A 13,666-nucleotide genomic window follows, 5' to 3' on the forward strand; every position below is an offset into this window, starting at 1 on the left:
ATCTCCTGAATTTCTCTGTATCAATGATCAAGCAATGCCTTTTTCTCCTGGGCCCAACCCCAGCAGTAACCCTTCCACCTGGGTCCTGTGGCACATGCCAGGGACTTAACTTTGGGTGCTTGGCTTTCTTTCCATCCCTAAATTAGAACATAGTCTGGGCCAGAATATTTAGTACTGAAATTAAAGAAAAAAACCCCAAATCTTTGCTGCTCTTGTGTTTTTCTGCCCATTCTTCCTTGTTTGCAGTTTGCAATAGATCACAGCCTTTCACTTCGAATTCTGTGCATTTAATTGTGAGGCCTCTAATAAGTGCTACAGCAAGCAGTCTCCAAGTCATTCAGTACTGCAAAATATTAAGGACACGTTGTTTATGTGCAGGCTGTTTGGGAAGCAGAGAACCAAGTAGAATACCTATCGAGAATCGAGCAAATCCAGTTGCCCCTTTTCAAGGAGATAAAACCATTTTTATTTTTACCTGCTTTTGTGTTACTTTCAGCTCATTTGGAACCAGGGCTGGAATGTCCTGCCATGAGCCTTTTGTTCACAACTATCTTGGATTTTTTCCTCCCTGCCAACATACCTAGTTTGGTCATTGCAGTGATGGTCCCAGGCCAGGCACCATGCCCTGGGGCAACGTTTCCCAAGCCTCTCCTGAAGGCACTGCCTAGCCAGTTGGCTTTTTGGGACTGCCCCAATGAATATGCATGAGATAATTTGTATACCCTGGCTTTCTAATGTATGCAAACTGTTTGTATTCATCATAGCTATCCTGAAAACCTGACCCGTTAGGCGTGCCTCCAGGAGAAGGTTAAACCTTCCTGAACCGGTTGCCATTATAGTCTGCTTGAATATGTAGCCAATAAACATATTCAGGTCAATACAGTAAAGTCGTGCAAAAAACTGGTGCTCAGTGTTGATCGCCCGCTTTCCTAACTTGCGCCCAGCCACCTCTCCTGGGCACGCGATACAATATTTAAATGAGGGGTCGTGCTAAAAGGAGGCCTTGGGGACAAACGCGCGCCCCTAGCGCCTCTTTGGCAGCCCAGGAGAGGTGGCTGTCAGTCAGTTAGGAAAACAGATGCTCTATTTTACAAGCTTCCCTCTTCCTGACCTCATTGCCTGCACTTTTTAAAAAAATGTTTTTTAACCTTTTGGTTCCTCTGACTTAATATCACCATGATAAGTTGAAGGATATACAGAAAAGCAGTATTTTCAGCTTTTCTGTACACTTTTTTTGGCCCCTCAGAAATTAACGCCTGCTTCGGGCGGGCGTTAATTTCTGAGCATGTAAATGTGCGAATCGGGTGCACATTTCTTTTTGTATTTGGGGTGAATAGCTAATAGCCTCATCAACATGCATTTGCATATGATGAGAGCTAACAAAAACAAAAAAATATCTCTCTCTCTGTCTATATATATATATATATATATATAGACAGAGAGAGACAGAGAGACTTGTTTTTATTTGTTAACTTTTATTTCCACACTACTTCATTACGTTAGTAAAGAAATGGTGCAGTTACACAGGGTTTCAATACTACAGAATCAGCTAGGCTTCAATTCAGTAAAAACTGGCAGGGTGGGGGAAGAATGGCTTGACATAGGTGACAGTAAAACTTTACAGGTCAACCTGCTTTATATCTGCTAATAGGTGAGAAAGCCAATGTCCTTATTAAGTCCCTTTGTTTGTTTCACAGTGTTTTCATCATCTGAATTTCAATTGTTTTGCCTTCTTGTGTACTCTTAATTCTCTCTAAGTACCTTAATTGGGAGGTCATTAAGGGAATGATCCTTCTTTGAGTCCTGTCCACCTACTGAAATGCCCCCTTGTTCTTCTCTATAATGTGTTATAAAATATCTATGAAAGGAAGATCATTCCCTTAATGGCGCTACACCCAAGGTACTTAAAGTTTAGCATGCAAAACATTTGAAAATTAGAGGACAGAGTTTAATAAAAAAAGTATTGTTTGACTCTTATTACTATCAGCAGGGGAAAGCTGCCACACTGGGGCAGTACCCTGTCTGGGTGAGTCCATTTGCCACACTGGGGCAGTACCCTGTCTGGGTGAGTCCACTTGCCACACTGGGGCAGTATCCTGTCTGGGTGAATCCACTTGTTTTACATCATCAGCTGTGATGCCATTTTATCTGAATAAATCTGGGGCAGCCAGCTGTCTCTAAGCTTATGGGCAGCCAGGGGATTAAATCCACTACAGACTTGCCAGCAGGATATTGTGGACAATTCATAAAATCTTCAGGAAATCATGTTTGTGTAGTTAGTCTTTCTTGTACAACTATTCTAAAATATATTTGTTTTTCTCTTGTTTGTGTTATGCATTTCTGACAGTTGCTGATGTTTTTTAAAGTTTAGTTGTAGTCTAATAATGCAGAATGAGCTATTTGATGTGAGGATGTGTGTGGGTTGTGTTTTGTTTTTACTACCATCATTTGTGTTTTACCAGTGTATCAGTTTTATTATTATTGTATGCAGATGTTGGTGAGAGTTGAAAAGGAATTTGTTAGTTAAATTAATTTACCATTGGTTTAAAATCTTTCCATTCTAGCTGCTCACAGCAGGGAGGGGATCTTAGTCTCTTCTTGGTTGTCTCTTCAGCTTCAAGGAGTGCAGTGTGCTTAGAGCTTAATCAGATAACCATACAATACCAAGAACAGGCACCAGTAAGAACACTGCAACAAAAGATTAATTGAACAAATAGGAGAAACAGACATTCAACACACATTGAATGCTGTGGAAGTGTCAGGTAGAAAAGCTTAAAAACAAATATGAGAATCAAGAAAAATAAGATACCTCTATTAGGTTGTGAAACTTCCAGTTGCCAATGGCAATTGGGAATGCATGGCTAGTAATAGAGCTCAACATTGAGTGGAACATTCAGGGACTTTTTCTTACACAACCTTTGATATTGGGAAGAGGAAGAGGGGCTGTGGTTTGGTGAAGTTCAACCTGACAGCTTCTGGAGAGAACCTGTACCTCCTCCAGCCTCTCCCTCCCTGTCACAGTGACAGGGGCGTAGTGAGTGTGCATGCCCTATAATCATAAGCTGCACATTTTCCATTCTGAAAGGAATCATGGACTTGGGGGGAAAAAGCAGGAACTGAGGAACTTGGGGGAGGGGGAGGCACACCACATAACCATCCATGTCTTTCATTTTCCTTTTCATATACCGTAATAATCTATAAGATGGCACTTATTTTGATTTTATGTTTAATTTGATGAGCTTTAATAATTTATGAACTTTGTTATTATTGTATTTTTTATTTTTTTTAATTATGTTACTTTTATTTTATGATTTGTATCCTTGTACACCGTTTTGACTAAACCTTGTTTGTAAAAGCGATATAGAAACATTTTTAAATAAATAAATTTTAAATAAAGGCAGCTGCACCAGGTCCCTACAGTGTCGGAGCCAGCTTATAAGCAGGACCTCCAGTAATAGAGAGACGTAGGCAGGAAGAGCACTAATCAGACTCCCACCCCCACTGCTGTCTCCCTTGTTTTCTCAGGCCTATAATAAAAGTGAAGAGGAAAACCTTCTGCTTTACTGTGCAGCCTCCTACGGACAGTGGACAGTATGAACTAATCAGCTATGGGAGGTAGGGAGAAGGAGCCTAGTGCTAGGCAGAGCTTCTTCCCATTATGACATAAAAAGAAGGGGAAAGAATGCAGGGTGTGTGAGAGCACAGAGAGAATGGAGTGTGCAAATGGGAGGGGTGAAAACAGAGGAGAGAGAGAGCCCTAAGCAGGTGGAGAGAGTTTGAGGTGAGACTATTGGTTGTGGGGTGAGAGCACTGGCTGTGGAAGGGTAGTGAGGGAGAGAGAGGAGTGAGACTCCTGAGCAGAGGGGGGAGTGTGGGATGGGAGCTCTTGCGTGCAGGGAAGAGAGAGGGATAAGAGCCCTGTGTTCGGGGATTGTGAGGTGAGAGCTCTGGCTGTGGGAGAAGGAGACTGAGGGTTGAGAGAACTGGGTTTAGGGACTATAGAGTGAGAACTGGGCAGGGGCAGCAGTGTGGGATGAGATGGTGGGCTGTAGGCATGCCACCCTGCCATTCTTAATTTTGTTACTCATGGAGAGAAACCTGTAAGGCAGAATGAAAAGCATGCCAAGGTTGAATGTAAGGTTTTTTGGGGGTTTTTTGACCAGCACTGTTTGACCAGAAATGTGATATTCTGGTCTACATAATATTTCCTATGAGGAAAGGTTTGAAGGTATTGGGTTTCGTTAGTTTTAAAGATGAGAAGACTGAGGCGACCCTCCCTTTAAGTATTGAAATACATATAGGAAGTTATAAAGAGGATGGTAATCAGCTTTCCATCTCTCCTGTGGATATGACAAAAAGTAATGGGAAAGATGTTACATGAAGACAGAAAAAAAAAATTACCTGCTGGTTGGGGGCTGTGGCTGCGGCTGCTGCTCTCCCTGTTGTGGGTCTGGAGGTCCTGATATATATATATTTTTAAATTTTCATGAGGCCTGAGGGGTTTAGGGATGCTAGGGAGGCCCAGGCAGCATATGGTTGTGATGTTTGTTTTGTGAAGTCCTGAGAGGGAGGACGAGCCAGTCTGTGACATATCCAGAACTGAGTTTTTGGGTGGGCTGTAGGCATGCAGGTCTGTATTCTTATTGATAAATAATGCCTCATACTGCACCCTGCAGTGGCTTTCTAAGTAGTTTGCAACAGCCATTATGCATCGTGTGTGAAACTTTAAAACATTTTACCTCAATTATTTCAAGCACTTATCAGATTTAAAAATTCCTTATTAATCTCTTACATTTATTTTTATTGCAGTTTATAAATGCACAAGTATATCATGTAAAAAGCAAAGAAAACAAACAGATCCGATCAATCTTGTAATAAAACAAAAATGAATGTATTCTTTCATGAACTCTTTGCAGAAAGCTGGAAATCATAGCTATAATAAAATACATTAATCATCAGAACAGGTGCAGAGCACATTACAACCAACAAGAAAAAAAAATTCAAATTCTGGTGTCACCTTAGCAAAAAATATCCCTCCACTGCTATTTTGTGAAGTAACAAACTCCTGCAAAAAAAAAGACATCTAGAACCTTGCCATACAGTCACAGCAGTGACTCTCAAGACTCAAATAACAGTAACCTTATGAAAAAGCAGCAATGCAAATACTACACCAGGTCCTAGAACATTAATATGTTTTATTTATTTTTATATTCTGTTTTTTGGCACTTCAAAGTGTACATCAAGGCAAATTACATTCAGGTACTTCCCTATCCCCACAGGGCTTACAATCTAATTTTTGTTCCTGCAGCAACAGATGGTAAAGTGACTTGCCCAAAGTCACAAGGAGAGACAATGGGATATCAATCTGGGTTTTCCTGGGTCATAGTCCTCTGCTCTAACCACTAGGCTAGTCCTCCATATATCACCTACAGGAGTAACAGAACAAGCTGGATTGCTACAGAGAAACTACATGCTAGCAGAAATACTGCACTTCAGTCACACACAGGCAAAACCGAGACAGACTTCAAATTAGAAATGGAAACATGCAGACAAAACCGAAATAGCCTGAGAAACTGGACTCTGAACAGTGGAATAGTAAAGAGAGCAAAAATACTACCTTTGTTGTCTGGTCTTTGTATTTTTCTAATCAGTTGGTCCTGGTCTCTCTCTTCCCACTTTTCCCTTGCAAGTCATTTCCTCATTCCTTTTCAGGGTCTCTCTTCTCCTGCTGTCTTCTTCCTTTCCTTCCTTACACACACACACACACTCTCTCACACACACAGACTCTCTCGCATACGCACACACACAGACTCTCTCGCATACGCACACACACACACACACACACACACACTGAAATTTTAAACACCCTCCCCCTCTCAGGCTCCCATTCTCAACCCCCCACCCTCACACACAGACATTAAGGCTCCCATTCTCAGTCCCCCCACACACAGGGCCTTTTCATTAGGCACAGACAAACTCCTTCTTTCACCATCCTGAGATGGCATTGCAGCTCTGGCCCACCGCTTCACAGTCACGGGGATAAGAGCCCATGCTGACATTGCAGCTCCGGCCCACCTCTTCGCTGCTGCGGGGGAGGGGGGAGGAGAGGAGGGGTCGGGTCCTCAGGCAACGACTTGATGGGGATTCAGGGATTGGATGAGAACAGGGAAGAATGGGACTGGACGGAGGAAAGCAGAGACTCTGGATGGGAGGGGAATAGCAGGGAAAAATGTGTTCTTGTGGATTTGTGAGGGAGACCAGAGGAAGAATTGGGACTAGGAGGGGGGAGCAAGAGAAGAATTGGGGATTAGGGTGACAATCTCAGCAACAGGGACTCAAGGATATGGAGCAGGGTTTAATTTGTAGACAAAAAGGAAGTGGAATTGTGTTGGGGGCAGGAATGAGATGGGCGGGGACAGGTGTGACCTGTGCAAAGGTATGGGTGTGAACTCTCTCACACACACATACACTCTTCCACTCTTAACATGCTTGCTGATCACTGGTAGGCAAAGGATTGTTGGGTGTTAGGGATGCAGGATCACTGGGGTAAGGAAAAGGCAAATAGAGAGAATGGGGGTCTCTCTCTCTCTCTCTCTCTCTCTCTCTAACCTCCTCTCTGCCCTGGTGATCCTGATCCTCCAGCCCTCCTTAAATTCCTCAGTGGTCCTTGTTCCCCCCTGCAGTGCCCCTAAGGCTCCTAAGTCTAATCTCCTATTCCTGGTGATCCTTGAGCTTCATCTCCCTGGAAAATCATCTTCAGCAACTCTCCTCCTCGGCCAGTAAAGTACAGGCCTCTTCTTCGTCGGAATCAGCTGGCTCACCTCTACCTTAGGGGGAATGGAAGAAGACTAGTATGCACTGTCAATTGTCCTCAGTCTCCTTGGACAGGGCTGTGGGGCCTGCTCTTTTCCTTCTTAGGAGTGGAAGAAAGTGCTCTCCTCTCTTATTCTCTTCTCTCTCCCTTCCCTGCCATACCCACTCCTATCCTCTTCCCTTCTCCACATCCTTCGATCACTTTTCGCACAGACTGCCCCCTACTCTGATCATCTCCTTCACATCTCATAGTTATTCTGATCCCCTTACTCACACCCTGCAGCATTTTTGATCCCTTGATTCTCTCTTCTCCCCCCATGCAACCTACATCACTTTTTTGCCCTCCCACATCTCATCACTCTCTCTCCTTCTGATCCCTTCACTCAGTCCCACCTCCACCCACTCATTCACTCTTTTGGCTCTTTTTGCCCTTACCAATGTGGTCTTCAGGACCTGGGATGACTACATGATAAGCAAGAAGCTAACACACGCCCAAGAGTGGCAGAAGCAGTGGAGCGGACAAGCATTCACCTCATGCCTTTTCTTTTTTTTTACCTTGGCCTCCTAAACTGTGCTGGGAAATTTCACAGTAATCAAAGCCATGTGGCTGCCCTTGTCTCAGGGTAAGCAAGTCCAACACTCTCTGTCCTTCTCTGCTTCCTCAAAGGGGTTGAGGGTTTAAATAATCCATGCAACTATGGGCTCTGGTCTGTTTCCGCAGGGAGCCAGAATTGATATACACTGCCCGATCTGCGCCACTTCGCCGGTCCCAGAAAAAAATGGCAGAACACTGTTCTGGGTTCTTCTTCCAGAAATTAAGCCCTCAGTAGAGGACACAAAAAGAGGTTGAATTAGCACAAGTTTGAAAGCTGTCATGGTCAAGCAGGACCACAGGGCTGGGCTAGGACTGGTCTGCTGCCTAAACTAATCCCCTCCTCCACTGGTTGAGCCCTTGAATTCTGGGGGCAGGCATGACTTGTTTCTGGCTGAACATCATGATAGGGAGGAATGGACTAGGAGCTGTGGTGCAGGCTGGAAGCGGAGGTCAGACACAAGTTGGCTGCAACTGAGGCTGGACTGGAACTGGTGCTGGATACAGCCTGAAATAGGACACAGAGTATAGGCAGGGTTGGACTGGAGACAAAGGCAAGGCTTTGAAAACTAACAAGAATGAGGTGGGCAGGGCAAAACAGGACTAAACATGGACAGGACAAGACAAAACAAAGAATACAGAAGACCCAAAGGCCACAAAGTAGAAGGCCCATAGGCCGCTATGCATAAGGCAAGGAGCAAGGTACGATAGACCCGAGGCCTGAGTAGGCTGCAAGCAAGTTACAAGACAGGTTAAAAGACAGGAAACAGAAAGTAGGATTAAATGGTCTGCTTTCACAGTGGAAAAAGGTAAACAATGGAGTGCTCGGGGATCACTACTTAGACCAGTGCTTTTTAATATATTTATAAATGATCTGGAAAGGGGTACGACGAGTGAGGTGATCAAATTTGCAGATGACAAAAAATTATGCAGATTAGTTAAATCTTGAGTGGATTATGATGAATTGCTAGAGTTCCTTGCAAGACTGGAAGATCGGGCTTCCAACTGGCACACTGGGAGTACAAAAAAGAAAATTGTTTTTACACCAAAATGTTCATTTGCACAAATCCAATGCACGTTTTAACTTGGGAATGGATGCAGTAGAAGCATCCCTGACAGGCCAGAAGTGATGGCAGCTGCCGCAACGTAGCTGGATAAATACTGACTTATTCAGCTATATGGCAGTGGGAAGTCTCTGCCAGATAGCCAGATAAGTCAGTACATATCTGATTATCTGATGTGGGTGATGGCTGCTTAGCCAGATAAATACTTATTTGGCTAAGTAGCAGTGAACTCTGCCAAATAGCCAGCCGATACAGTACAGTGTGCTCCGATGGAGCGCACTGTTAGCCGGCATTTGGACGTGCGTCCAATCCCCCCAAACCTAATAGCGCCCGCAACATGCAAATGCATGTTGATGGCCCTATTAGGTATTCCCACACGATTCAGAAAGCAAAATGTGCAGCCAAGCCGCACATTTTGCTTTCAGAAATTAGCGCCTACCTTTTCTGCCAGCACCGGGAAAGTGCACATTTTCTGTGCACCCTCTGACTTAATATCATGGCGATATTAAGTCAGAGGTTTAAAAAAGTAAAAAAAAAAAAATGTAAAATGGGCCCGCGGGTCGAAAACCGGACGCTCAATTTTGCCTGTGTTCGGTTTCCGAACCCGTGGCTGTCAGTGGGCTCAAGAACCGACGCTGGCAAAATTGAGCGTCGGCTGTCAAACCCGCTGACAGCCACCGCTTCCGTCAAAAAAAGCGCTAGGGACGTGCCGGCCCTAATTAAAATAAATTAAAATACTGAATCGCGCGCACAGGGCCTGTGCGCGCGATTCAGTATTTTAATTTATCGCTCTCCGGCGATTTTACTGTATCGGCCCATTATTCAGCTTTCTGGCAGCTGTTATCCTCTGTTACCAGTTCTGTCCTGGAGTTACATTTCCAGCGCTGAAAAAGGTGCACTGGCCAGATGGAGTCTCTCTGCATTGGGGAGTACTTGCTTAAGACCTCATTTGCATGGCAGTTGTGTCTGGTTTCCATGTGGAGGCACGAAGCAGTACTCCCGTTGGGAAACGCCATTTTCTCGCACAAAAGTCCTTGCAGCATCGGCAGTTTGCGCCCAGAAAACGTTACTTGAAATGCAGGTTAGAAAGGTGTGTTCCGCTGAACGTACCTTTCTGCATCAGCTTGGTTAGGTGTGGGTTTACCTGTAGAAAGGCACGAACCATAGTGAAATTACATTGCGTTGCATCCCCCATGGTAATTTGGTTATGAACCAAATTCATAACCAAGTTCATTGGATCTGAAAAATGGGTGCCTGCCAGCAGGAAAAAGATGATTGTAACGATACCGAATTAAATATTTGGGTTTATTCTTTTAATGTATTCACCAGAAGTGAGTTTTGAGTTTTTGCACATTCCATGTGATTGTTTGAATCACTTTTGACGTAAACTTAGTGGAGTAATTCATTTTTGACATTTTACAAATCAGGTTTTAATAGCACATTTGACTTTGAGGATTTTGGGCGCTTCCTCTTTCTTCCCTTCGGCACCTGCCCTGCTGTTCCCTGTCACCTCTGATTGGCCGCTGCTGCTGATGAGTCACCACTCTGACTGCTGGCTGGGGGCTGCCTGTGGCAAAGGAAAACGGCGCCAGCAGCACAGCGGGCTGCCCCCCTCCGCTGCCCAGTGGCCCAGCCCCGAACTAGCACAACCCACGCAACGGGGGGGGGAGTAGCTTTAACTGGGTGTGAAACAACCCAGTCTGGCCACACCGAGGAAGAGGCATGCACTACGGAGAGGGAGAGCTCTCCCAGCATAGACTGCCTCTCTTCTTTTACCTCCACCGGGCTGCTGGCAGCTTTTGGGAAACAGAGCTGGGTGCCAGCCTTCACCCCCTGAACCTGCTGTGGCTGCTGAATTTCTCCCTCATCTCGGCCCTGAAGCTAAAGCTGCTGAACTCCCCACTTTGTGCTGCTGAAGCTCCGTAAACTAGGTGCTGTTTGGGAACGGGAAGCAGAGGTAAGAGTCGAGATTAGGGGAGGAGGCGTTTGGTGCCTGATTAAGGATTAGTCGGGGGGGGGGGGGGGGCGAATAGCACTGTAGGAAAGCTGGAGGACAAGGGAGGGAAAGAAACCGGGGTTGGGGATATGGAAAGTGTAAAGATAGAATGAGTGTGGGAATGCTGATGCTGTCTTGAGTAGAATAAGTAGAGGAAGGTGGATGCAGGGAAGATAGGGGGCGAGGGGCAGCGAAGGGGCAAAGAGAAGGGGGAGGGGTCAGGAGCAGAGGGTGGGTAGACAGTGGGTAAGATGGTGTGGGTGGAAGCAGACGCGGGGAGGTTTTGGGGCACACGGTGTAGAGGGAAAGAAGATTGGGAAAGAATCTTGTTTGGGGATGTTGAGCCCCTATTGCTTTATATATTTATTTTTTATTGCTTTTTCTCATTCAACTTCCTATCTGTCTTGCCCCTTCAAAACTTTGTTGGGGGAGGGGGGGCCGGTATCTTGCTGTCTCAGGATTCATAATTAACTTTACAAAGTCAGAACTATTCCCAGTTGGACTAAGAGTAACTGGGAATGTCCTGTGTACAGTATGATGAGGGAGGGGTATTGATGCAGTTTGGTATCAACCTGTTGACATTGTAAATGCACTACAAGTTTTGTATGCTTTAGTACATATTGAAAATGCCATTTATATTAGCCTTTATTTGGTCCTTTGGGCTTGGCACTTCCCTTTGCCTGACTGACTTGGACTAGTTTTGGGCTACAAACCCCCTTTAAAATCTGGCAACACAGCCTTGAATGCTGCTCGGCCATTCCTGATCCAGGCATGAGGTACCTATAGATGTGAGTTGTACTCCCTTTTTTAAAGATTGGATTATATGAATGTATATGAGGGATGCACACATGGATAGTAATCAGGGTTAAAGCCTTGACTATTGACACTATTGCTCACAAATTTCAACTTGTACTAATTCAATCCATTTTTCCCCTTTACTTATGTATTTGCTTTATCTGCTTGTGTACATTTGATCTCCTGAAACATTTAACTGATGGTAACCAGATTTTCAGGATAGGTGTATCTAAATAAAAGCTAGAAAGCAAACAACATTTTCCCAGAAAATGTATGCACCTAGCCCAAAGTGAAAAAATGTTTTCCTGTTAAACATAGAAAAAAATGTTCATATCAATTTCTCTGCAGTTCTTTTCCTACTCGTGTTTAGTATAATCCTGAAACTAAATGGAATCTGCTTGTAGGTGTATGAGTTGGATGGTTAGGCCATGCTGTAGTTTTCCGTAGATGTGTAGTTTTGCAAAGGTTTTGCTTTTATAATGTTACAGATAAACTGCACTATTTTGTTTGTAGATTCGTCTTGTTTTTAGTGCTGCAGGTCCAGGTTTTGTTGTTTTTTTCACTACAGGAAAATATATTGTGGATAAGGTTTATCCTGATGAGACCCAGATTAGTATTTGTCAACCAGGCATAGTTAAAGCCACAAATGGGATTTCTTGTGACTGTAGTGGATAAAATGCCAAATTGCCAAGTGAAGCTGTACTTACTACAGTATGCCAACTTTTTATTCCTTCTGCAGTGTTCTTGTTTGCCTCACCTGTACATCCTGAACATTTTCTGTGAATTTCTTATTATGTAGGGCCAGGTGCACAAAAGGATTTTTCCCTATTTTTTTTTGGGGGGAGGGTGTGGGATAATTTTTAAAATCTATTTAGTGTCTGTGGGGAAAATAGTTTATTGCTTAAGGCCCTTTTCTGAAAGGGTCATTGCACTTACTGAAAATATTATCACATCTTTTCACTATGTGTGTCATGTTTTATTTGCAGGCATGTAAATAACCTGCACCAAGCATATATTTCTATAAGGGTACATATGTTTCAAGCAGGTTATTCATTATTTTCAGTCTGATGATGGTCCCCACTGTGTTTAATAATCTGTCTGACCTCCATAAACTTGTCTAATCTGCTCTTGAACCTAGTTTTTATATTACATCTGGCAACAGTAAGATCCAAAAATTAAATGAGTATCATATATGAGAAGGACGCCTTTTTTGTTTGCTTTTCATAACTGCACTTTGCCAAATTTTATTGTGCGCCCCTCTTGTTCTCATATATTCTATGCTGGGAAGCCTTGCTTCATCTGGTTTGAGCCCAATATTGAACAATCTCTAATACTAACAGGCTCCCTGCCCTTGAGATGTACTGCATGTCAATTAAAGGACTCCCACATGGCCCTGTTTCTATGCAACAAATGTCAATAGCCAGCAGCATTGCTCCTTTGGCTGCTGCCACTGCAGACTCCACATAAGCAGGTCATTTTTAACAAGTTCTACTAGCTAGCACTTTCTTAGCGGGATGGCAAAAGTGTTCTCTACCCAGAAGCTTGCATTTAGTTTGTTTGTACTGATGCTTTGGAATTCTATTCTTTTGCATGCATGTGGAGAATCAGAGTATCTTGCTTTTGGGAAAAGTAAGATCTGGCAACTTGAACAGGCCTGCAGTTAGCTATCTGGGTGGATGTTTGAATGTCAAGTTTTATTTTATTTATTTTACTGGTGTTAATATTATTTATGTATGATTGTGGTTTTAGCTGATTTAAAATCTGCTTTGAGCTTTCTTAAGGATATGGTGGAATATCAAACTAAAATAAGTAATGGAAAGCTAACACTAATTCGGGTTTTGGAAGGGGCAGGAGAGGATGCAGGTAATTGAAAAAAGGAGGAGGATTTCATCACTGGGGGTGCTTGAGTCTGACTAGTTATGGAAATCTACATAGCAAGGGTGTCAAACTCTGGTCCTTGAGGGCTGCAAGCTGCTCTGGTTTTTAGGATACCCCTAATGAATATGCATGGTAAAGTTACATACATATTTGAGCAGTGTGCATGCATATTTCTCATCCATATTCATTAGGACTATCCTGAAAACCTGACTGGTATGTAGCCCTCGAGGAGTAGAGTTGGATAGTCGTATTATATCATCCATAAGAAATGTCCTACTGGGTCAGACCAATAGTCTGCTGAGTTCAGAATCCCATCTTTAACAGTGACAACCAGGATCACTTGGGAGAAGTAACATAAAAACATAAGAAATTGCCATGCTGGGTCAGACTAAGGGTCCATCAAGCCCAGCAAAAAAGAGGGCAAACCAGGTCACAAGAACCTGGCAATTTCCCAAACACTAAGAAGATCCCATGCTACTGATGCAATTAATAGCAGTGGCTATTCCCTAAGTAAACTTGATTAATAGC

General features: G+C 43.7%; 1 protein-coding gene across 4 annotated transcripts in view; it reads left to right on the forward strand.

The window, feature by feature from the left end:
- Nucleotides 1–13,666, forward strand: part of ELOVL7 (ELOVL fatty acid elongase 7) — a 102,384-nt gene that overhangs the window by 29,719 nt on the left and 58,999 nt on the right. The window contains exon 1 of one of the 4 annotated variants that reach the window (XM_029576611.1): nucleotides 10,062–10,426. The exons of 2 other annotated variants lie outside the window; for them this stretch is intronic. The gene's annotated coding sequence lies outside the window, so the exon portion shown is untranslated. Of the gene's footprint in view, nucleotides 1–10,061; nucleotides 10,427–13,666 lie in introns of those variants that run through there. One more of the 4 variants, XM_029576584.1, reaches the window with a different exon arrangement.

Source organism: Rhinatrema bivittatum, chromosome 1 (assembly GCF_901001135.1).
Source record: "Rhinatrema bivittatum chromosome 1, aRhiBiv1.1, whole genome shotgun sequence".
NCBI classification, from domain to species: domain Eukaryota; kingdom Metazoa; phylum Chordata; class Amphibia; order Gymnophiona; family Rhinatrematidae; genus Rhinatrema; species Rhinatrema bivittatum.